The 25,129-nt window shown below is 34.9% G+C and overlaps 1 protein-coding gene across 2 annotated transcripts in view; it reads left to right on the top strand.

Annotated features, from left to right (window-relative positions):
* lrrc7 (leucine rich repeat containing 7) overlaps nucleotides 1–25,129 on the top strand; it is a 142,558-nt gene that overhangs the window by 13,888 nt on the left and 103,541 nt on the right. For both annotated transcript variants that reach the window (XM_028028248.1, XM_028028249.1), the window contains exon 2: nucleotides 15,953–16,218. The gene's annotated coding sequence lies outside the window, so the exon portion shown is untranslated. The remainder of the gene's footprint in view (nucleotides 1–15,952; nucleotides 16,219–25,129) is intronic.

Here is a 25,129-nt window from a genome sequence, read left to right on the forward strand (position 1 = left end):
TGGATACTCAGGACCAGATCTGGACATCTTAATTAACCCCGTTTGTTGACGTTTTCTTAAAACGGTGAAAAACCAGATTATTGATCAACTAATTAATTTGTAAGAGTACCTGCTATTTGCCCTCCTGCTGTGTTTAAAGAAAGCATTGGACATGCAGTTTATTTTTCCATTAACAACTCTTAAATGAAAGGGAATATCAAAGGCAATATTCTGGTTACATTCCTATCCAAACATTGTTTTTTTATATACATATTTAATCATTTGTTTCTGCCTTTTAGTTGATGATTTAATGTGCTGCAGTGGCAAAGCATTAAAAAGACGCCTCCCAAAAAAAACAAAAAAATAAAATGGACACTATGAAGAAGCAGGCTAGTTCAGCTGCAAATAACCAAAGTCATTATTACTGCATCAGCCTTGAAGCAACAACCTCAAGTCTATAAATATATCTGTTTGATCTATATTTTCATCTTCAGCTGCCACAAGGACTTTGTCCTTGTGAGGTCAAAGCTGTATAAATACATTTCTTAAAAATCCCAGCATTCAACTTTTTTATTTCTGTTTGTACCTACAGAAACTTTGGTACCAATTTTATTTTTGATTGTTTCTTAGTTGGTTTGAATTTCATTTCAAAGTGCTCTGAACCTTTTGACACGGCAATGTAAATCAGATAAATTTACTCAAATTAATAGCATATGTGGTTATTTAAATTTGATTGCTGCACATCATTACCTAATCAATAAGTGGAGCTGTTGGGTCTCCAATCAAATCAAGACTTTACAGAATAATAAGTAACATCAGTTTACATGTATTTGTGACTTCTTCTTATTTTTGTTTAGACGACTGAGCCTGAAATGAATGTCTCATTTCAGCACACCCTGCTGCATGGGAGAATAATTTTAAAGTACGGGGGTGGTGGCAGCTCTGAAGTTTTACTAGATTATTACTAGCAGATAATGTTTCCTGAGAGAGTGATATCGCTCTTGTGTTTTAGTAACTTGCCCGTTCGCTGGCCGCATTACACGTCTCGCCAGAGGAACTGTAGTCATAATTGCCAGCATAAAAGTAACATCACTGATTGCTAATTACCAGGAAAGAAGTCTTTTAATGCTTCACATAATGAGGTTTCTGCCAATTAGTACTGACATTTTAAAGTGAAATTGCCAGTGAAACTTTACACGACAACTGCAGTAATAAAAACTCCAGACTGTTTTTGTCCTCGCTACATGTGGTAATAACTAATAAAACATTTAAGGCTGATAGCCTGAGGCAGTATTTACCTTATTAAATGTCTTAATGCTTCATAAGATCTCATACATCTATATTTAAAAGACATCTAAAAAAAATCATGATAAATTACATCTCTAATAAACTGCCAGCATCATTGACCCAAGATAAAAAATTAATAAATGTTTAATAAACAGTCCCAGATATTTGTGTTTTAACCTTATTTTTACAGTAATAACAATATGGCAGCTTTTCTAATTTCCTGCAGCCGCCGGCTGTGCCGTAGTGCTAATGTTAGCTTGTAAACGGAAGCAAATGGAGGTTATTGAAATCTGAATTATAGTTTTTATTTCTGTCCTCCTATGTAAGAGTGTTACAGATAGGACTTTAGCAACGGCTTTAAAGCAGCAGTATGTAACTTTTTTTTTCGAAATATCCTTTTTACATATTTGTTAAAATTATGTAGTGGTAGTATAATATGATACAGATAATCTGTGAAAAGATCAGGCTCCTCTAGCTCTTCCCTGAGCTACTAAACAACCAATCAGAGCCCAGAGGAGCATATTAGCGCTGTTATTTCACCATTAGCAAGGATGCTAATGGTAAAAAACACAGTTACCAGTTACAATATGTTACCAGAAACCTGTTTTTATCTGTGTTCTTTAGCAGCCTTGCTAACTAGCCTTAGCATTCATGACAGGCAATGCTGATTGAAAGCGCTAAGACCCGCCTCCTGGCTCTGATTGGCTGTTTCAGGCAGAGGAGCTAGATTTTTTTCACAGATTATCTGTCTAATGCCATACTGTCAAGCCATAGTGAAAGTTAAAAGTAAAGAAAAAATTAAATACTGCAGCTTTGGATTTTGTTAAACTTCTTGCGCTGCAATATTTTTTTAATGAACACATCAAATTGCTAATATTTAACTGTAACAGATAAAAGTAGTTTTCTTTTCAAGGCCTCATAATGAGCAGTTTCAGGAGAGTTTATTAACTCGATTTTACAAACAGGGAGAAAGTCTACCATCAATAGAGACCCAGTATATAAACCCCACCACTCGAATGAACCGGTCCCTGACCTCCTCTGCTAGTCAAAACCTTCCCAAAGGTTATTATCTGAAGCTCTCCAGAAGAGAAATGAAGTTTCTCCAAAGATTAAAACTAGTTTCCCATATTATTAATAGCCTGTGTTGGAATCAAGGAGGATGAGCTGTCTTTCAATATTTATCATTATTTCAGACCATATTCTCTGGAAAATGATCACCAGCTGTTATGTTTTTTGTTTGTTTGTTTTTTGCCAACTGCTATAATTATGAGATCTAGAAGCTACCAATTATTTATTGATTTAATTTATTTATTTAGAACAGGTTTTTAAAAACAAGAAATAAGCCATCAGTAGGCAGAGAAAACGTGTGCATGCATAACCAAGAACAAAACCATTTGTTTACGACTACTTTTCTGTTTGAAAAGGAGTCATAAGAAATGAACACTTTTTTAATCCTACCACTTATTTTAATGAAATACATTACTTACCGACTCAATAATTATCAAAAATTTGCAATTAAAACCACAGTATAATATTAATCTCTATACAATGTGAGGCTATGTTCACACTGCGGCCCAAAGTGACCCGATTCTTTTTTCTTCTTTTTTTTGCGACCTTAACGCGACCTGTATCTGATCTTCTTGCAACAGTCTGAACAACACAGGTCGGATTTCTTTTCAAATAACCACTTGGATGTCCGATACGTAGCCGATCTTTTCAAATGTGACCTGAATCTGAACGGCCAGATCACATTCATCCGACCTGAATGTCTCTGATATTCAACAAACGTCATTATTCTGTGTCCTGATACACGCAAGAAAAACAACAACCATGGCGGACTGTAAAGGACTGAGTTGTTAATGCGCTGGCTCCGGTCGAACGACAACTTCAAAATCGTAAGCTATGCTCCACCGTTAGTATCCATGTTTACTTCCGCAAACACTGTGGCGTTTGGCAAAACACTGAGCACGATCACTACCTGTGATGTTATTACGCCCTCTACTGCTCATGCGGGACACTTTCAGGTCGTCTGCGGTTCACCCGGGAGGACACTTTCAGGCATAAAGTTATTAAAATAAATAAATTAATAAAGAAAAAAACACATACAAGTCGCATATAAATGGAAGTGTGAACGACCACGGCAAAAAAGAAAAATCCGATTTGACAAAAAATCTGAATTGGTTCACTACAGGCTCCAGTGTGAACGTAGCCTGAGTAATATAACTGTATTTATTTTTAATGCAGCTCGCTTGAGTACATATTTTGAAATTCAGTATTCCCCTTAGGTTGTATACACCTTAACTTTCATAAAACATTTCCTGATTATTCCTTTTGCATTTATTTAGTTTTCTTTTACATAGAGGAGCGTGGCCAACATTCCAGACTTTTCCTGTAAACAGAAACACATAAAGGGGAAGGAAGTCCTCGTTTTTATTTTGAGAACAAAACTGAAGCTAGGAAATACTGTCCAAGTGGTCTGATTTTAGAAAGACTGTGCGTGTCTGCCTGTCCATACTGTTACTGGATAGTTGCATCATTCTCAGCAAGATTATGAAACTGAGAAATGAGCAGAGGGGCAAAGGAAGGAGGTGGAATAAGAGGGGCAGATGAGGGGGACAAAGCATGTCAGGTTCCTACGACGAACAATGTTTAATTCTTCTGTCAAATAAAACAGCTTTAAAACCATAACACAGTTTAGGAGACTTTGGGAGAGTGACTCAATCAAATTACAAGCTTTCATTTGTTCTCATTATTAAGCAGCACATGTTAATGTGTAATCAAGAAGTAACAAGTCATAATCAATGTGTCTGACTCCCCTGATGGCCAGCATCTTCCTCAGGTCTGTGTCCAAATGAATCAAAGCACCACAGATTAATGTGTACACTGCAAAAACACATCATCTTACCAAGAATTTTTGACCTACTTTCTAGTGCAAATATCTTAGTACACTTGAAATAAAACAAAACCAACTAAAGGATGACCTTTCAGCAAAATATAACAACTTGTTTTAAGTCAATAATTCCTTAATATTGATGATATTAACCATTGGCAGATTATTTCCCTTTTAACATGGAAAAAATGTCTTGTTATAAGTACTTTTTCATCAATATTAGCAAATATAATACACAATTTTGCAATTGCATTGTTTCCGTTGAATAGGAAATGCAATAAAATCACACATGATTAAACAACATGCCACGTCACAATCCTCCAACTACTTCCTGTCGTCTTCTTCTTCACCTCCGGTTGTTGATCCTGTGATTCGTGTGTTTTTCCACCTCGTAGTTTGTTTGCATGTATATCACACTAAACGTCCACCCACTGTTTTCTGTTTGATATTAAATAAAGTAGTGAAAACGAGAGGGCGAAAGTTTTTAATTTATGTTTCTGACCCCTTCATAACTGTAAAATTAGTTTGTTTTTTATTTTTATTTTACTGATCAAACTCATGTTTTTGTTTTTACATGCAAATCATTATTCAATCATTCCCGTTTTTAGAAAACAATCTTTCCAAGCGTTAATGTTTCTATAAATCCTTTGAAAGTTAGCAGTAAAATCTGAGTAATTTAGAACAATTTAGAGACAAAGAAAGGCGTATAATGGATCTGATGTTAAAACATTAAAACTGAAACTCACTGAAAAGTGACTAAAGTGTACAAGTGGAACTAAAAATGCAAATATTTGTCTTGAAAATATCTAACTTTCTACAGCAAAGGGTGTTGTCATGGTGACCTATATTTCACTGATCAGATAAATCCAGTGAGTCTGTAAATTGTCTTATTTTGGTAACTTTCTGTTACAATATCCCTAACTTCCCCATATACCTCTCTGCAGAATCATGCTGCTCATTGTTTCATGAAGCAGGCGTCCTGAAGCTAAACTGGAATATTTGAGAACTTGCACCTGCAGGAAGCTGGAGTTGGAAACATGGGCCGTGTGCGGATGTTGGTTTGCAGGCGCAGCAGAGAGGAGGGAGTGTAGCCGCGTCTCAGAAATACATCTGGGATTTTTTTCTGTGCTTTCCTTTTCCCACCATCATTCATGCACATATAAAACTGAACATCTCAGCGCCACCATGAAAGAGGCAAATGAAGCTGTAGAAAGTGTTTTTTATCACGTTTTTGGACTTATTGTGATCATCAGAAAACATTATAAAATACATGGCTTTTAAGAGCTTTATTGGGAATTTAGCTACATGTTTAGCTGCAAAGAAATGTGTTTGATACAAAGAAGCAGAGTAATCATTCAAGTTTTTCTTTTTTAAATCAGGGATTTGTTTATTGAATTTAGTAAGAAAAAACACTAACCCATCATTTATGCAATTCCTTTACTGCTTACCTCCTTGTTATTTAGCCTATAAGTAGGTTTTGTGTGCCCATTAAAACATGTAAATCTGCATTTATGTAAAATTTCACAAAATTCTAAATGCTTTATGTTAAAACTTAATAATACTAGACAAAAAAAAACTTTTGTTAGATCTAATCAACAGCTGTGAAACTAGAGGTGCACCGATTGCAGTTTTCTGGCTGATTACTGATCTTTAAAAAGCCTGACTGGCCGATAATAATTGTTTTTGTTTGAAATGTCGCTAGAGATAGCAAGAAAGTCGCTTAGTTAGCATAAGTGGGGGGACTATTGTTAGCTGCAAACATGCAGACATGACCTGATGTGCTGGTCTGTCAGTCTAACCTCTCTCACAGGAGAGCAGAAGAGGACAGTGGCTAATTTTTTATTTTTATTTTTGTAGACATTTGGTGAAGTAGATAAGATCTGCTTCACATGTAAGTATCAGATGATTACCGCTCTCTCAAAATTAAGGAAGTCGGTGCTTCCCTACATGAAACTATGATTATTTTTCCCTCATTTCTTCTCTATCTTCCTACCTTTTTGTCTTTATTTCCTCCTCTCCACTGATGAGCTGCAGCTCTGTAGGTTTCCATAGCACCCGGGAGAGAGAACAAGTCAACCCACACAGTCTCCTGCCTACCACTCATTCTCCTCTCTCTCTCTCCCTCTCTCTCATATTCTGCCATTGTGTCTTTCCTCTTGCACTCTCACTTTATCTCTTTAAGTTTGTGCAGCTTTCTGCTGCTGTGCTTAGCATGACATCGTTACTGCTTCTCACACAATTTGCTTGTGAAGTTTTATTTCTGCTTACCTGATTTATATGTTGCTTGATTATGAATATGCAGATATATTCTGACCAACGTGACAACTCAGCTTCTCTGTCCGCCCCCACATACACACACAAACCACACTGCACAGGATGCCCATGGACATTCTCACAAAGCTGCAGGGTGGGATCAGGCTGAAGCTTTCCAGGCTCTTCAGTGGTGCTGATTGTTCCCACACATCAACAGGACATCTCTGACATCTTTTGGCTGCTGAGATTTCTTTAGAACTTGCTGCAGAGCCGTTCCTGGAAGTACATGCGTGCCGTAGTTTTAGTGTTTGCGTGAATTAGAAAAAGACAGGGTGACTCATCTTCGTGTCTCCTCAGCCGTAATCCGGTTTAATGCGGCGGTTCCCAATGATAGGTTCCCAAACCCAAACAGTGCAGGCTCTAGTAGTGATCTGCAACTTCTCACATCATCAACCTCCTACTGCTTGACATTTTATTAATGTTAATTGCAAGAAATGTACAAAAGAAGAAGAGAACAATCATTTGTTTAACTAGGATACAGGCTGTTGTTGTTTGCTATTCTTTTATTCAAGAATAAACCTGCATGTAAATTCACCTCCAAGGTTTATAAATAGAAAATTATAAACAAAATGTGACACGATTTCCTTTTCTTGCCATCTGTCCTGGTATTATATAGTTTGATATATGTGTAAATTCAGGAAAGTTCATTAGAATCAAATTCTGTTACATATTTGCAGCTTTAGGTACATTCTGAATAGAGCATGTCTACTGGAATCAAGGGTGCAAAATTTTGTGTTTTGCCATTTCAGAAAGAGATACATTAACTTTATAGTAATGTAAGGTGTTATTTATTTTTCCTCATTTTATTTTCAACTATTTCAGTGCTCTATGTGCGCCCCCAAGTGGTCAAAATAATCCAAAATGTAGGACAAGCTATCAGTTTTATTTTCAATCTCATACATTTAACCTGCAGATGTGAAGGAATCATCATCAGAGAACAAAGTGTAGCTTAGGATTTGATTTAAAAACAGTAGCATAGCATAGCTGCTGTAATATTTGAGCTGTAGTTGAGTTGATTCTGTAGCAGAAGTTTAATAAAAGATGTGAGTTGCTCATAGTCTTTTGCACAGTAAGCAGAAATATGACATGAAAAAAATCACATCACAATTTTTTCCCCCATTTTTGTGATATTTCAATGTTCTGTTGTTACCCTAAACAAAAATAAAAGTTCAGATTAGATTAGTTTAGATTATTTATTGTATTTTATTTAACATATAGAGGCAGAAACTGCTGGACTGATGTTAGCCACCAGTTTTATTTCCTGTTTTGTTAGAATAAATACAGTAAACCTGAGTGTTTCTGTCTTGAAGTCAACCTACTGGAGCTGTGACGAACCGAAAGGTTACATGAGTTAATGTGTAAATCATATGTCACCGGCAGGTTTTTACTGTTATCATATCGCATGGGAGAATCAGAGAGTGTGCTCTAAATAGAAGTATAATTGTGTCTGTGTTGCTGGGTGTGCAGCAGATGGAGCCCTGATTCCAGTGCTGTGTATCACTATTTATCATATTAGTATTTATCATATAATGCAATCTCACCTTGCATGCACTGTAAAAGGGAATTCTGCTTGTTTTTTGTTTCATCAGGTCCTATATCAGCCAGAAAAAAAAAAAAGATAAAATAAATTAAAGTAGAATTTAGTTAACCTCCTTCAGGCAGGTGAGTGAATTAAAATGTAATTTTTCTGAACATTTTATGCTCAATTTGAGACACACTGAAGTTGTTTGTTGAAGCTAAATTTTAACTAGGAATTATTTTAAGTTTTCTTTTTCAGTTGAAAAATCTACTCTGCAAAAACACAAAGTCTTACCAAGTACCTTCGGTCTAGTTTCTGGTTCAAATATCTTAGTATCTTTGAAATAAGACACAACTAACTTACAAGTAACTTTTCAGCAAGATATAGGAGCTTGTTTTAAGTAAATAATTCCTTAATATTGATAATAAAGGCAAATAAATTAACTTATAACAAGATATTTTTCTCATTTTATAAGTGAAATAATTTACCAATTTTTTTCACCAATACTAAACACTTAATATTAGCATAATCTACAACAAATATGAAATATATATTTAATAAGTCAGTACAGGCCTATTTAAATCATTAATATGAGGAGGAAAGTTGAGCTGGATGGATGTTTTCCATGGTAACGGAGTGTTGCTGAGTTGGTCGTTACGCTGCCCACTGATTCCTCACAACACTCACACTCACACACACTCAGTTATACAATCCACAAACTCATTCACCCATAGATACACACTCAGATATATAGGCTACACTTGGACTGAGTCATTTTAAGGACACAGTTACAAAAACACAAATGCAGAGCTTAAAACACTTAGAAATAGGAACAGTAGTCATCAAAGTTTGCAGATTTGCTCTTCCTAAAGCTGCAGTTGCACAAATGTGTGGTCTTTGTTTAATTTGGTCACACACACACCTACAAACCCGTTCAAATATGGTGTGTACTGGGTAGCTGTAGCCCACTCAGAGTGCTGCAGAGACAAAGACAGAAACAGAAATACCAAAGTAGGTTAGAGCAAAGCATTCTGGGATAGCAGGATACCCCTTGGGCTTCTGCAAGAGGCTCTTTTCTTTTCTCAATCTTCCTGCCTTTTCTTCCTCAACTCTCACTTTTTAGGCTATTTCTTGCTCTTACAATTTTATTTTGTTAATCACTTAAAATCTGTCTTCCTTCCATTTGCGCTTAATTTTCCTTTCTATATTGACGTGTGTTACATTGTACATGATATAAAATATTTCAGTGATGTGTAAAGTTCAATTTCTTTTTAACTCTTGCACTCTATGTTGTTATTTTATTGCTGAGCTTTTATTTTGGCATCATAATCCTGGTTCCAACTACTTCCACTGTCTTTAATCCATTTGGGAAGGAAATGTCATAGTCAGGTCATGTGTTTTTTTCTTGAATCAATGCTTCATCAGACATGACAAGTATTTCAGTGGATTAGTTTTCTTTCTGCAAATTGAGTTTCCTGTATTATTTCAGTTGGTTTAGAAAAGTTATTAAAGTGTTTTTAAAAATGAATAAATGAACATTACTCAAATATTAAAGCATCTTTCCAAAGGTTGAGGGTTTCCTAGAAAAAAATATTTGAAAAAGGGGTTTCCATATCAAAAGTGGGTCACACGCCGCTGTCTTCAATGGTCCGGCCTGTTCCTACTGCTTACACTAGGTGGTGATATTGCCCTGTAATGTGAATTAACACCCATTGTGTCACACCACAGAATAAGACAGGCAACATTGCGCACAGAGAAACTCAGCTGTTACACAGACTTTATGAATATATGAATAGAGATGGCGCTGCTGCTCTCCTTAGTTTTCAGAGAGTTTTTATTTTTCCAAGAAAAGAAAAAAACATTCTGATTTTAATTAGTATATTTCAGCAGTGCAGCCAACAAAGTTAATATTTTTAGAATCCAGTAACTTTAATGTAAGTGCATGTCAGTAATTTAGGGGTTTTGGCCCACTGGGCCAAACAAAAATACTATATTTTAAATATTCAAGCTTTTATTTTGCATAGAACCCCCTTTCACAATTCTAATTGTCAGATATCCCAGCTTTTCGCCAGCCTTGAATGCATCATGTCACTTGTGAATTCTGTGCACAAAAGTTGAAAGCTCCAAACTGAGTTACATTTACTCAATTACATTTATTTGAGTAACTTTTTTGAAAAGGAGTATTTTTACTACGCTGTACTGTTTATTTTTACTGTAGTAATTTTATTATGGAGTATTTTTACTCTTACTCTACCCACTGAATGAAAAACAAACATGTTTTAACCAAAAATTCACCAGACACAGACACACACCTGCAGTTTTTATTAAAGTTTTGTAGGTTTTTTGTTGAATGAAACTGATTTTGAAAAAATTTTCTTTTATTTTTTATATTTTCTTTTGATACTTTTTGATATAAATTTTTCTCATTTTGGTCCTTAAAATACAAAAATTTTCATTTAACTTTATATTTTTGCCCATTTGATAATGTTGATAATGTGATTCTGAAATATGAAATGATTGATAATTTGATCTGCTACTCAGCACTTGAGTACCGGTAGCTTTATTACCGAATACTTTTTTACTTGACTAATTTCATGGATTGCTACACTTTGTTTTTACTTCAGTAAAACTATGTTGAAGTATAACTACTCTTACTTGAGCACAACTTTTATGTTCTCTGTCTACCTCTGTTTTGTGAATTACGTTGTAGAGTTGTGCGCTTTCTGAATCTTTTTGAGACTAATTTAGCTCCATATAGGTTATGCAGCTAATATGACACATGTGTGCATGATGTGTAGTGAACTAAGTTTTGTCATTGTCAATGCTTTCATCGGTACTCCAGGCCAATATCTGCCATTTGATTAGGACATCCCATTAGGTCAATACATGTTTTACATCATGAAGGTATTTTCTAGTGCTAAATTCGGGGAAGCTTGAGTTTGTGTGTGTTTTCAATTTTAAACCAAGATGCCATGGTAGATTAGATTAAAAGAAAAAGCTTGGCTAAGCAAACTGTGTCAGTTTTTTTTAAATTAAGGATGAAATATACATGCATGAAGGGAAACCTCTACATATTTATTGGTATATTTTACTGGAAGCTGATGATAATTTTGGTGCAGAAGAAGAAGAAAAATATATTTTAAAAGAAACGTTACAAAACTGAAAGGAATCTCTGTCTTGCTCAGTGATGATTAAACATTTAAATTAATTTAGCTAAATAAGAAACTTGAGTAAATGTTCCTAACGACAGTAACTTTATCACTCTGGATTTTATGCATTTAAACAAGAATAATTACAACACTCATATTTATTTATAATATATTTGGACAGTACTTTTGATAGCCGTCACCTTCTCATTTTATAAAACTTAATTTCCCAGTTCAGGCCGTTTAGAAGAAGGCCTTCCAGTAACCCCAGTATCTCATATAGACTATTTTTGGTGATGCAGATTGTTTCATCGCCTAAATGAGGAGGAAATTTTAATTTGAATTTATTTTTATAGTTTAGTGATGCAAGGCGCTAACAGTTTAGACGTTAGCAGTTTTTTGTGGTGATGTTTCTCTTTATTGACAGTTATCAGATAGGAAACAACCAGATAGAGTAGAAGTTACAGAGGAAAGGTCTATTTTGCTTAAATGTAAACATCACTCAGAGGTAAACTGCTAACTGCTTTAAGTTGGTTGCAGATTTCTTAGGTCTTGTTTCTATGTTGTCAGTTCTTCTTATGTCTTACATTTGTTGCTAGAAAATGTGCTCATTTATTTATATGCAGATTTGTTACAAATAGTCAGATTATACAATATTTAAATGGTCTCTGTACAACAATGGGTCAAATGAAATTGTTCATTTAAACCATTTATCAAATACAAACTGACTCTGAAACATTTTAATCAAGCGTTGCAGTTCATATAAACCTCTTAGCACCCACTGATTATTGAGGAGTTCTTGCTTCTTTCTTTCATTCATTCACCTTCCTGTTTAGCTTTGGTCAACACAATGAAATAAAACAAAACAAAGTTATTGGTAGAAGCAGCGTAAAAGCGGATATATTTGGGGATGAAGAGCTTAGTGGCTGGCAGAAATGTGAGGAAATTCAAAGAATAATTGAACAGTTGCTGGCTTGATCCCCAGCATCTGACTGCGCCCGCTTCGGTGTGTTGAATCACAATCAAAATCCTGAGGGATTTATTTTAGCTCGCTAGATGAGCCAGAATTGTTAACTGCTTAGAACAATAAAACCTGTTAAGGACCAGTGTTATGCTCTTTGTACAGCAGTCTGTCTGTACTAATAACTTATTTTTAAACGTTTTTCTCTCATCAAAAACAAAGCTGAAGTTCTGCCTTGTTTCTTTCATTTATGTTCAAGAACTCCTTGAATCTCCATGGCAACCATTTAGCCTGGGTGGACATAGCTCCTCCTTAGAGATGCAGCTCCTCCCACTCAGCTCCTTCAGACTAGCCAGCAGCAATTAGCAAACGTCTGGTGCAACTGAAAATCTGTTTAGCTCATTATAGGACCTACTTCTCAGCAAAACGCTAGTAAAAAAGTTGCTAAAGTGTTAATAGAGGAGCCATGTTGTGATGACTTGCTGAAGGCAGGAGTTTTTAAAAGACAGAGCCCTCATTTCAAAAATATCGAAGTAAAATTACTTTTAAGTCGTAAATGATATCCATCTATCCATCAATTTTCTTACATGTATATCAAATATGTCTTATTTGTTATATGTAGTATATTAACATAGTTACTTTATTATGATATAAAATGGTGCTATGTGCCCACAAAACACATAATGCTTCCCCTTTAATCTCCATGGCAACCATTCAGCTGCTCAAAACTCCTCAGAGCAGTTGTTTCCAAGCTTCAGCAATACAGAGCAGTCCTCTCCTCCAATTCCACCACTCAGTTCCTTCAGACTAGCCAGCAGCAATTAGCAAACACCTGTTTGAACTGCTGAGCTCAATTTAGGAGCTACTTCTCAGTGAAATGCTGGTAAAAAAAAAAAAAAGTTGTTAAAGGGTTAATAGAGGAGCCATGTTGCGACAACTTCCTGAAGGCGGAGTTACAGAAAGAGCAGGAGTTTTTAAAGAGACAGAGACCCAATTTCAAGGCGCTAAATCACAAAGTCAGCTTTCTTTTAAGTCATATCTGATGTATATAGCATTTTTATAGCAATTGATTCTGACAAAGTTACATGATTATGCTATAAAGTGGCACCATGTGGCTGGAAAGAGCATAATAAAGCCTCTTTAATTAATGTTTTGTATTAAAACAGGAAGTTTTCAGTGCCTTAAATACAGTCATATTCTATAAATTAGAACATGCCTTCTGATGAGGCTCAATTTTCAAGTTAAAAGTAACAACCTTTAAGCAGGTCCTTCTCATAAGGCCCACATTTCTAAGTTAAAAATGTGTTTTTAATCAACATAATGTTATATTCTAATCTAAAATTTTAATTTTCATCAGTTTGTGAGTCCATATTTTTCACTTAATAAATTGAGTTATATGAGCAAGTTTTTAAAAATAAGGGAATAAAGAAAAATAGAAACATGTAAGAATAATGATGAATGACAAAAAAGAAAGGGAAAGAAGATAATTGGGAAAAACAAACGGAGGGGAGGATCAAAACTATAGTACAGAGACAAAATTTAACAGAAGAAAATTAACAATGGGATCATTAAAAATAAAATAAACAAAGAATATGAATGAAAACCTAAGAATAACATGCTTTTAACATCTAAACTAAAAAAAATCCTAATTTTTTTCTTATTTTCTCATCATTCTCCTCAGTTTTCCTACTTGCAGACAATGATGTGTGTTTTGCTACCACTTTGTATCATCTGATTTTTGCCTTTTATCACAATAAAGCCTTAGATTTATGTAGATTGTGTTGTCGTTTGTGTGTCTGAGAGCCTTTCTCTGTGTGAGCGTCCCAGAAAAGGCAGACCTTCAGGGAGTTGTGCTCCACTTTCGCTCCTTTATTAATTCACCCTGTGCTCTCACTTTGTTTGCAGGGATGGACGGGATAAAGAGAGGGAAGCAGAGCATAGGAGGGAAGGCAGGGCAAACAGAAGTAAATGAGCTTAAAGGAGCGGTCCCAACAAACAGCGAATATTGTTTCACTGTAAAACGTTTGAGTCGCATTTAGCTGCGTCTACTATCTTCTACTCTATAAGTCCAGTTAGATTTTTAACTTAAATGTGTGAGTTTGTGAAAGATAAACTTGCAGAAGTAAGTTGTGTTAATTTATTACTACTTTTGTCAAACGTCCAAGAGTTGAATAAACTGCAAAAAAGAGGAAGGTAAAAATGTACAGCTAAAGTTTAAAACATTAACATGTCACATTATAACAGTGGTTCCGGTTGATTTTATTTTTCTTTTTTGGGGGAGATTTTATTGTAATCCATAGGGGGCCCAGAAAATCTTTGGGAACCACTGGATTATAAAATGAACAGAAACAAAACTGAAGTTATTGTCTTTGGACCTAAAGAGGAACAATCTAGACTCAACCCACAGCTTCAATTATTACCACTAAAAAACAGAGATCAGGCCCAAAATTTAGGTGTAGAGATGGACCTGAACCTTCCGGGTTCACATAAACCTTCTGGGCCACATAAAGACAATTACAAAGTCGGCCTTCTATCATCCTGACATTTTCAGGATTAGAGGACTAATGTCTCTGCAAGATCTAGAGAAACTCATCCATGCGTTTATCTTTAGTCGCATCGATTACTGCAACAGTGTCTTCACAGGTCTGCCTAGAAAATTAATCAGATAGCTTATCCAGAACGCTGCTGCTGGAGTCCTGACTAAAACCAGGAAGATAGAGAACGTCAGACCGCTCTAAAGTGTTTCCACTGGCTCCCTATAGCTCAGAGAATAGACTTTACACTGCAAAACATTTGAGCCGCATTTAGTTGTGTCTAATACATTCTACTCTTTAAGTCAAATTACGTTTTGAACCTAAATGTGTGAGTTTGTGAAAGATAAACTTGCAGTAGTAAGTTGCGTAAACTTTTTATTAACTTTGTGAAACCTCCAATTGAGTTTTTAGGTTAGCACTTAAAAAAATAAAAAGGAAAAAGACAGGAGTGAGAACTATTTCCCAGGGTGCTTAGCGGCATGTTTTTGTATCCTGAGATGGAAGTTTGTTATGTTGAGCCAAATTCCTGGTGATGTTTATTAAAATTCATTATCAGGTCAGAAATTTTGTTCATGCAGTTTGAAACAGGAAATTATTCTTAAGTAAAATAGTTATTTTAACTTGATAATGTGAGTTAAAATAATAGAGAAATATGTGCATGTTCTGAAATAATAATTTGGCTTAAATTGAAGCAAGTTAAAACTTACAATTTAAGATGAATGAACAATTAGAACTTAAAAAACTAATTTTAGACACTTGTTTATTGTTAAATCAACTTCATAAACGTTAATTTCTGAGTTAAAACTGCTATAATTTTGCATGTTTTCTGTATTAGAAAAAAAATACCCAGGTTTCAGTTTCTTTTTTAAAAACTTGGTTATATAAATACAAATGCTTTGTATTGTACTTTACATTTTCCTGTGTAAGGAAATAATGTTGGTGTGAATTTTTACCCTGATTACGAATTAAAAGTCTCCATCTGCATCTGCAGGTCAAATTTGTGTAATTTTGGAATTGCAGTTGGGGTCCGAACAAAATCAATCCGAGGGTCACAAATGGCCCTTGGGCCGCACTTTGGACACCCATGATCTAAACCATTTTGTAAGTTTAGGCTCATTGTCCTTATTAAAGGCGGTTCTTTACTTCAGCCTTACGTTTTCACAGCCACAAACACATTTTTTCATGACGGAGTTTCATTTAGGCTGCCACAGCATAATTCTTCCTCCACCCTGTTTCACCAATGCTCGTTAACATCCATTCAGACAGGTTTTTTGAGCTTACAGCTAACTGAATGTTTTCTGTTTGTTTCCTTCCTTCACACAGGAAAACCTTATGAAGACAGAGATCAAGAGGAAAGACAAAGAAAAACTCCAACTGAGTGATAAAAATATGTCCAGCATAGCGTGCTACCCATAAAAACCCTGCAGTGGCTCAGGGGAGGAGTTCATAGGAGGCAGAGATGAACCTTACAAACCACAGACCGCCACCTGGGGATATAAGCTCCACCCACCTCTGATATCCAGGGTGACTGACAGACTTACCAAAGCCTCGTTCATCGGCATCTGAACCCTGTTTGGCCTACAGTACTGGTAAGTTCTCAATATTTACCTATTGTTGGAAATATAAACGTCACATTTGTTTGAAAGAAAAGGAAAAGCAAAGAACAATCTTTTATTTTTTTGTGCATACCTACAAACATTTACCACCAGACACAAGCAGCGTTCAGATAACAAATGTGCGCAGGTCTTTGTTTATATTCTGCTAATGTCGGTAATGAAATTAAAATTACACATGAATTAGTTTGTTCACAAGATAAGTCATTAAAAGTCATGGCAGCAATGGATGTAAACATGAGATATATTTTTAATTCAACCATCAGAGGAGACAATGATGTTTTACGCAGCTAATGTATGCGGCTAATGTCTGTGGCGTTTTGGGGAAATTTTAGTTGCTATTTTACAGAATAATTATGGATTCAACACGTTTGAATACCACACAACTTTTCATGAATTGTGCGATTCTGTGAGAGCTCTGGTAGAACCAGCTGTACTCTGTCTGACTAAAACAAAAACAAACCATCATCTTCCTACTACTTCCTGTTGTCTTCTTTGTTGTTTCTGGCAGTAGTAACGTCCAGCTGTTGATCACGTGACTCATGCTATGTGAAATTGTTTTCAGTGCAGTTCATCTGCATTTCAATACAGCTGAAAAACTGCCCCAAATTTTTTAAAAATAACGCTGCGATAACGGTTATCGCAGCGTTAGCGATAGGCTTCAGATGAGCATCCCCGATGCTGTTAGGAACGTCATCCCCCAGGGCCCGGCACTGGTGGTGGAGGTTGAAGAAGGGTGCGGGCCTCAGGACCGGGCGAATGGAGGAGAAGGGGTGGTGGTGGGTTGAGTTCAGCTGGAGAGCGAAGGACGCCATGAATGAAGGTCCTTATCAGCTGGGACTTGGTCGATGATTGGACGTGACGTGGCTGGGTCCGGCGTTGATAGGTCGACGATTGTGGGCGGGTCGCTTCAATTAACGGGTCCCGGTGGGGATAAAAGAGTCTTCCAGTTTGAATTTGCGCCTAGGCTTCATAACATGTACATTTCTGCCCAAAAAAATTAGAAATTTAGAACATAATCTCAGAAATTTTCTATAAATATACAAAGAAATCTGCAAGAAAAAAATTATTATTTAGATTAATATCAGAAGTTTTCCACAAAAAATGGGGAAATTTCTGAATTTCAAATGTCAAAAATTTTCTTTTGAAAATTTGAGATTAATCACAAAATGTATGAATTTTTGGTGGAAATTTACTTCTCTTTTTTAATCTACAGTGACGTTAATACACCGTTGTAAAAATCTCTTTCAAGTTTTGGATCTACATTGGAAATTTTATTTGATTAATTTCAGGCTTTTTCGGTATGTGACTACTTTTGAGTCTACAGTTTTTTAAAGTTTGGAGGCGTTTGTGCAGATTTACATCCTTTATTCTGTTTTGTGCAGCATTTATGTTAGATTTTTACAAAGTGACTGACCACAGAGTTGTAAATGTTGGGATTTTCAGCTTTATCACATTTTTATTATCAGTAGCAACTAAACTGATGAACAAGTTTGGTTAAAAAATGGTTCTACCCATTGTTAGTAACAACACACATACCAAATAGTACTTTGTAAAATATGCACATCTATTTAGCATTTAGGAAATGATAATAATGTTTTTCTTAAGGCCGAATTAATAAAACTTTGAGTAAGAGGATTAATTATTTTTTTTCCTCGTTGTCCTTCAGTGGAAATTGGTTTGATAGATTTGCAGGTAAACATTTGCTGCGCCTTAATGAATTATTGACTCAAAACTAGAGATTAAAAAGGAACAAATGTTAAAGTTTGACCTTTGAGCCTTTGGACTAATGTTTAGCGTTTCTATTTGGAGCATTGGCCTTGTTGCGTTTTCCTCCTTCTGCCCTTCGTTTCTCTTTCCCTCTATTTCTCCTTCTTTCTCTGTTGTTGCCATGGAAACCCGTCCTCCTCATCACTCCTGTCTGCTGAGTCAGGAAACACAGGCTGTGATTTGACTGAGCTGGTCCTTTCAGTATCACTAGATGGCATCTTAGACCCATTTACCAAATTATTAAACCTTCTCACCAATAACGGCGTTTCTCAGTTTCACTGGATTTTACCAATTTTTTTGATATTTAATTCTTTTGGAAATGTTCTGTTTAAACTAAACCGTTGTAACTTTTAGTCTTAGTTAAGACTCTATATCTGGGGTGTCCAAAGCGCGGCAAGGGGGCCATTTGTGGCCCTTGGACTGATTTTGTGCGGCCCATAGATGCAAATGAAGACTTGTAATTTGGAATGAGGGTAAAAATGTTACCAACATTATTTTCTTACACAGGAAAATGTAAAGTACAACACAAAGTATTCATCTTTTTATAGTCAAAAGGTAAAACCAAGAGACTTTTACTGAAAAGCTAAACCCAAATCAGCTTTTATTCCTACTTAAACTTGGCTAAATATAGCAAATGTTTTGAAATGAAGTGGCCCGAATCCTGTTGTTATTACTGAAGAAAATGTGATTCAGTCGAGGCCAAAAGAAACGGAAAGCTAGATGTTTTTCTTTTAATACAGCAAACATGCAAAATGAAAGAAGTAGTAAGCACAACATTTCAGCCAAAAACATTTTTCTACAAGTGTTTTCTACAAAAACACTTGAACCATGAATTGTGAATTTCAAATATCAAAAAAATTTCTTTTGAGCTTTCTCTAAAATTTATCAGCCTAACCACAAAAGGTCTTAGTTTTTGGCAGAAATGTACTTCTTTTTTTCTATCTACAATGAAAGAGGTAAATTTCTGCCCAAATAAATTTTGTGATTAAATTCATAAATTTTATAGAAAACTCAAAAGAAATCTGATTATGTAATTTTTAAATATTGAATGATTGATAATTGATAAGTAACTGAGTATTTCAGTAGACTTTTTACCAAATACTTTTTTACTTTTACTTGAGTAAATTCATTATGAAATATTTCTACTTTTACCTGAATAAAATTTCTGGATTTTCTACCCACTGGATGAAAAACAAACATGTTTTAACCAAAATTCACCTGACACAGACACACCTGACGTTTCTGTTAAAGTTTCAGAAGATTTTATTGGAAGAATTGGTTTTTTTTGTTACTTATGTGAATTATTGTCATTTTGGTAAAAAATTAAAATAAAAAAAATCCACTTATCTTTATAATTTGGTCTATTTGATGATGTCATTTTAAATAATTTGATCTGTTTAAATAATTTGATCTGTTTTGTATTGCGTAGTTTCTTGGACGGCTGTTTTCTACTTTTACTGGAGTAAATTTTTGGGAACTCTGCCCACCTCTGGTAATCTGTGACTTTGTTGGGGAAATCCACAACATATTAGGCAGCAGCAAATGAAAACTCATGAGACTGAATCTTCGGTCTGAGCTCAGCTGAACAGAGTTAATAGCTTTTATGAACAACTCCTGCATGACTCACTCCACAGGCCACTTTACAGGAACATCTGAATGAGAAAATCCTGTCTTAATCCCTCTTAAGGAAGCAATTTAGAGTTTCTCCAAGACAGAAGGTGGGCTGTTGAATACGTTGTCAATCAAGCTGGAATGTAACAGTCTGCATATCACACTGAAACTGTAGCGGAGGCACCAAATCATTTGATCAAATAAGTGAGTCATTAGTGATTCTCTCCTGTAAAATAATACACTGGTGTTGCTTGTACCAAATTCTCCTTGAGTCACTTAAACGCAGCTTTCTTCTGCTTTGAAGGACATTTTGAAATCATGACTCACTCACTATAATATGAGTTAAAAAAGAGCAAATAATAAAAATGTGTGAAAGATCCCCCACTACAATTTCAGATAACTTCAAAGACCCATCTTTTAATTTTATTTAATGATGATATATTGTAATTGTTGCAATAATTAAGTATTATGCACAATTAGAAAATTGAGTTTATTGGATAATATGAGGAAAAAAATTGATATTCCACTTCTCCTTATCAACAAGCTAATTAGGATATTAGCTAAATATTTAGCTTGAACATAAATATGTAGTTTAGTTAGCAAGCTAGATATTAAGTTTTGTTTAGTTTTGAACTAAATATTTTGTTAGCAATTTAAATATTTAGTTTGAAAATTAAATGTTTAGTTTGGAAATGTTTTTTGTTTTGAACTAAATATTTTGTCAGTAAGCTAAATGTTTAGTTTTATAATGAAAAGTTTAGTTTGGGAAATAGGCATTTATTCCCCAAACTAAATATTTAATGTCCAAATATTTAGTTTGGACATTAAATATTTATTTAGCAAAACAAATATTTATTTTGAAAGCTTAATATTTAGCTCAGACTTAAACATTTAGTTTGCAAACTAACTACTTAGCTTCCTAAATATTTTTTTTATTGACAGCTGCATATGAAGTTTGTAAACTACATATTTAGCTTGTGAATTAATTATTTAGTTTGGAACTTCGACATTTATAAATGTGTGAATAACATGGTGAAAATATGGCTTTAGAAAATGAACACAGATATTGTTTTCTCTATGGCAGGTTAAATAAAACAAAATATTTTTGTTTAATTTTAAATGTGTAAGTTCACAAACATTACACCATAGTATCCTGCCTATTTGTGATTCGGTATTTGTGAATAAACCCAACATGACACCGCATTATTTGTAGAAGATTCACCTATTTCCAAAATATACAAAAGTAAGAACAAGCAGTTTCCACATGTGAACTGAACTTTGTTCGATCTTGTAAAACTTCTGCTATTGCATTTATTTTGGGAATACAGACTGATTTTATAGCAGAACATAAAAATAAAATTTAGATTTTATTTCTGCTTAAGCTCTCTTCTGCGATCAGTGTAAAACTAAAGCAGTGAAACTAAAGGCTTCTTGATCTGCAAGTGTAAAATAAATATTCTGTCTTTACATTAAAACATTTCTCCTTCGTCGTTCTGATCCAACTTACTGCTGCTTTTCCTTCCTGTTGTTCAGAGCTGCGTCTAAAGAAAACCAAAAAATAATCTCTTGAGACGCACAAGCAAGGTAAACAGGAAGTTCTGACATTTTTTTCTTTTGCTTTTATTAGTCTTTGTAGTTACTTAGACACTAAAAAGTTTTCACACAGCAGCATTTGAAAGTAGAATATAATATTTTAAGTGCTTTGCATTTTTTAAAAACATTTCCACGTGTATTTTATGAGACAGATGGCTGAAAAAGTAGGTTAAAGCACTTCCTGTGTAGATACATGCTAATCATTACATTTCACAAACAGTGAAGAGCTAAGAGGGCATTATTAAATTATTCACCGTTTGATTTTAGTACATCAAGAAGTGGGCCAACTTAAAGTTGTTCCCTAACACCCATAAAAACCTTTTACACTTCAGAGGGCAGAAAAAAGCAGATAACTTTTGTTAATAATTAACTATCAAAGATGTTGTTCTTATTATCTGCTTTTATATGTTGCAAATGGGGGGTGGCTGGTTCGGTCACACTTAGCTTTTATTAACCCCTAATTATAAATTGTCATTTCTTCACGTCTCCTCTTTAACGCTCGTCTATGAAGCATATTACAGGACAGCCTTGTTCACGCGCACACAGAGGTAAATATCCTCCGTATCAATCTTCATCTGTCTGTTTGCTCTTCGGCTGCCTTCGCTTGCTGCCCTCAGGTATCATTTCTTCCTCTGTGATTGCACAAGCGGTTGCCATAGAAACAGCAAAATGAAGGAAGAACGGAGACAAAAAAGAAAGAATGAAATTAGAGAAGTCGAAGGAGGGAGGGACGACTTGAAGGTATTAACCGTCTGAGTTTCTTTAACCGTCTGAGAACGCAATGCTTGGCGTTCTTTGTTTTTGTTTTTTTCTTTTTTCTCCAGTTTTGGCTTTTTGTCCTTCAACCATCATGTCCGGGATCTAAGGGCCAATTATGTCCTCTGCACTTATAAGAAAAAAACATGTTTTAGGAAACAAAGGGATGAATATTTGCTCTAGATAAAAAGAAATATTAAACGAACAAAGAAAATCTTCTGACGATAAAAAAAAAAAAAAGGAAATTCTGTTAATTTTAATGTTGAAGAGTTAATTTAAAAATGTATCTCTTCATGAGCTCATGTGGTGGATTTGCTGGAGAAAAGTTGTCTGTGTGTGTGGGGACATGTGTGTGTGTCTGTGTGTGTGTGTACTTTTTCAGTAATAATTTCATTCATATATTCATCAGCAGGCAGAAGTGCTGACGCAAGTCCGAAGGAGAGAGGAGGCACAGAGGCAGAGTGTGAGATAAAATGTGAGGAGGAGAAAGAAAACCAAAAATCCTCCTATGAAGGTAACTTTGTTTCCAGAGCATTAGGTGATTTTTTTTATTTAAATATTAAAAATACATCAACAGAATGGACAGAAACTAAACCAGCAGAAAGCGAATATACTTTAGGCTTTTGTGCTCTGGAAAGGAAAAAAGTATTTATACACCTTGGACTTTATGACATTTTACTACCAAACTAAATCAATAAAATTTTATTTGTATAGCAACAAAACATTTCAAATGCTTTACATCATAAAAACACAAAAATGCAAAGTCAGAACACAGTCAACAGTTTAAACAATACATTTTGCAGTCGTTACAAATCAAAATGTTTCATTGATTATGTTTCAAAAGTAACTCTAACCAGGTGAGTTTTTAGTCTAGATTTAAAGAAACTCAGTGTTTCAGCTGTTTTGCGGTTTTCTGGAAGTTTGTTCCAGATTTTAAAGTCTGTTGTCTCAGTGTAGGGACTGTGGAACTGAGTGATGTGCTCTGTCTTCATGGTTTTAGTTAGAACCTGAGCAGCAATGTTCTGGATTAGTTGCAACTTTTAGTGAGACCTGTGAAGACACTGTTGCAGTAATCAGTGCGACTAAAGATAAATGCATGGATGAGTTTTTCTAGATCTTACTGGGACATGGAAATGTTCCTCAGGTGATAGAAGGCCGACTTTGTAACTGTGTTAATGTGGCTCTGGAGGTTCAGGTCAGAGTTCATCACTACTCCCAGATTTCCGGCCTGATTCCTGGTTTTTAGCTGTAGTAACTGAAGCTTTGCATTGACTCTAAGTTGTTCCTCTTTAGGTCCAAAGATAATAACTGCAGTGTTGTTTCTGTTCAAGTGGAGATCGCTTGTTTAATTAGCATTTTAAGCAAACAGTCAAGTTGCACATAACAGAATGGTGAAGTGGAAGAAAAATTTATTACACTTTTTGTTATTTAATATCCTCATTAAATAAGAAACACAATTAAAACCACCCATTAGTTTAATGTGATAAGCCATTAATCATCCTCCTGCCACTTCCTGTTGTCTTACATTTTTTAACATGTTATATTAATAGCTTGACAGCTGAAACCAATGCTGGTCATCAGCTTTTTGTCCACCAGTATGACGTGACGTTACGCTGCAACTGGTCCACACAGCCTTTAGTAACGACATCTGAAGGTTTAAACAAACAAGAACAAGAACATTTGATAATGAGGCATCGCAATGAAAATGTCCGACCTTTGACCTTTTCACTGTCGTTACCTCGAATCCACCAGGAGTCTGTCCACAGCTTCTCTGTTTCAGACGGTAATAAACAGATGATTCTGTGGCAAAGAGCGGCGCTGGGGAAATCCGGTTCCACTGGCGAAGGGTTTTCTGCAAGCGAAGACTAAAATCATCATTTGTCACAGCAAGGTTTCATAGTGGAGAGTATTTTTACTTATTTGAGTGACAAATCCTTACATCTCAAAGGATTATGCAGCAGAGTCATTGCATGTTTTGGAAGTTTGTAACATCTTTAAAAGCTTTGTGTTTTACGATTGTATAAATGCTAATGCTACAGTTAGGTCATGATTGTATGTTACGTCATTCAACAACTATTCCTTTATATTACACCAATAATCATAGTTGTTGTTGGATCTACCCAAACTAAGATTTGCATTTAATATATTTTTGATTTAACATCAATAGGCTGCTAATTCTTCACAATCTGCTGTTTAAAATCCCATTTTTAAGCTATGAAAGACAGCAATATATGGGACAAGCTCTATATTTTGTATGTATTTTGTTTTTAAGTAGGTCAAACTGATTACAATAAATCAGTAAATCCTCTGGCAGCTTTATATTTACCATTATTTACATTAAATCAAGAAGTTTCTGATAGAAAATGAGACAGGGATGATTCTATAATAAAACGATAAAGAAATATTTACAATTCTGATAATATTTAAATTATTATTGTTTTCAATAGTCAGTGGGTTATTTTTATTTATTCATTGTTTGCATGTTTCCACTGGTAATTTCACCATTTATCTTTGAGTTTGGACAGCCTCGCTGCCATCACCCTAATCTTCCAATTCAAGTTGTAAATTTGGAGTCAAGATAAATGAAACTAAGATTTAACTTAAAGCTACATCTGACTGGTGTATCAATAACTGTGGTATGAGCCACCTTTGTTATTTAAAAACCTGCCACTACTCTGCACTGCTGTGTAATAAAATAATTTTTATTTTAGACCCTTTGTTGTTTATATGTTGTAAGTTTTGGCTGACATTGATGCTCCTGATACATAAAGTCAATGTAGAAATATAAACCTGTTTGGTGATGTGTTGATGATGTTCACAGTGGGGTAGTAACTAGTTACATTTACTCAGTAACACTAACTTTTTGAAAAAATGTATTGAAGAGTATTTTTACTATGCCTTAGTTTTTACTTTTACTCGAGTAATTTTATTATGAAGTATTTCTACTTTTACTTGAGTAAAATTTCTGGATTTTCTACCCACAGAACAAAAAACAGTGGGTAGAAACAAACATGTTTTAACCCAAAATTCAACACAGACACATCTGCAGTTTTTAATTAAAGTTTCATAAGTTTTTTATCAAAAAAACTGATTTGGAAAAAAATATTTTGACTATTTTTTTCACTTATATGGAATTATTGTCATTTTGGTCCATAAA

This window comes from Xiphophorus couchianus, chromosome 9 (assembly GCF_001444195.1).
Source record: "Xiphophorus couchianus chromosome 9, X_couchianus-1.0, whole genome shotgun sequence".
NCBI classification, from domain to species: domain Eukaryota; kingdom Metazoa; phylum Chordata; class Actinopteri; order Cyprinodontiformes; family Poeciliidae; genus Xiphophorus; species Xiphophorus couchianus.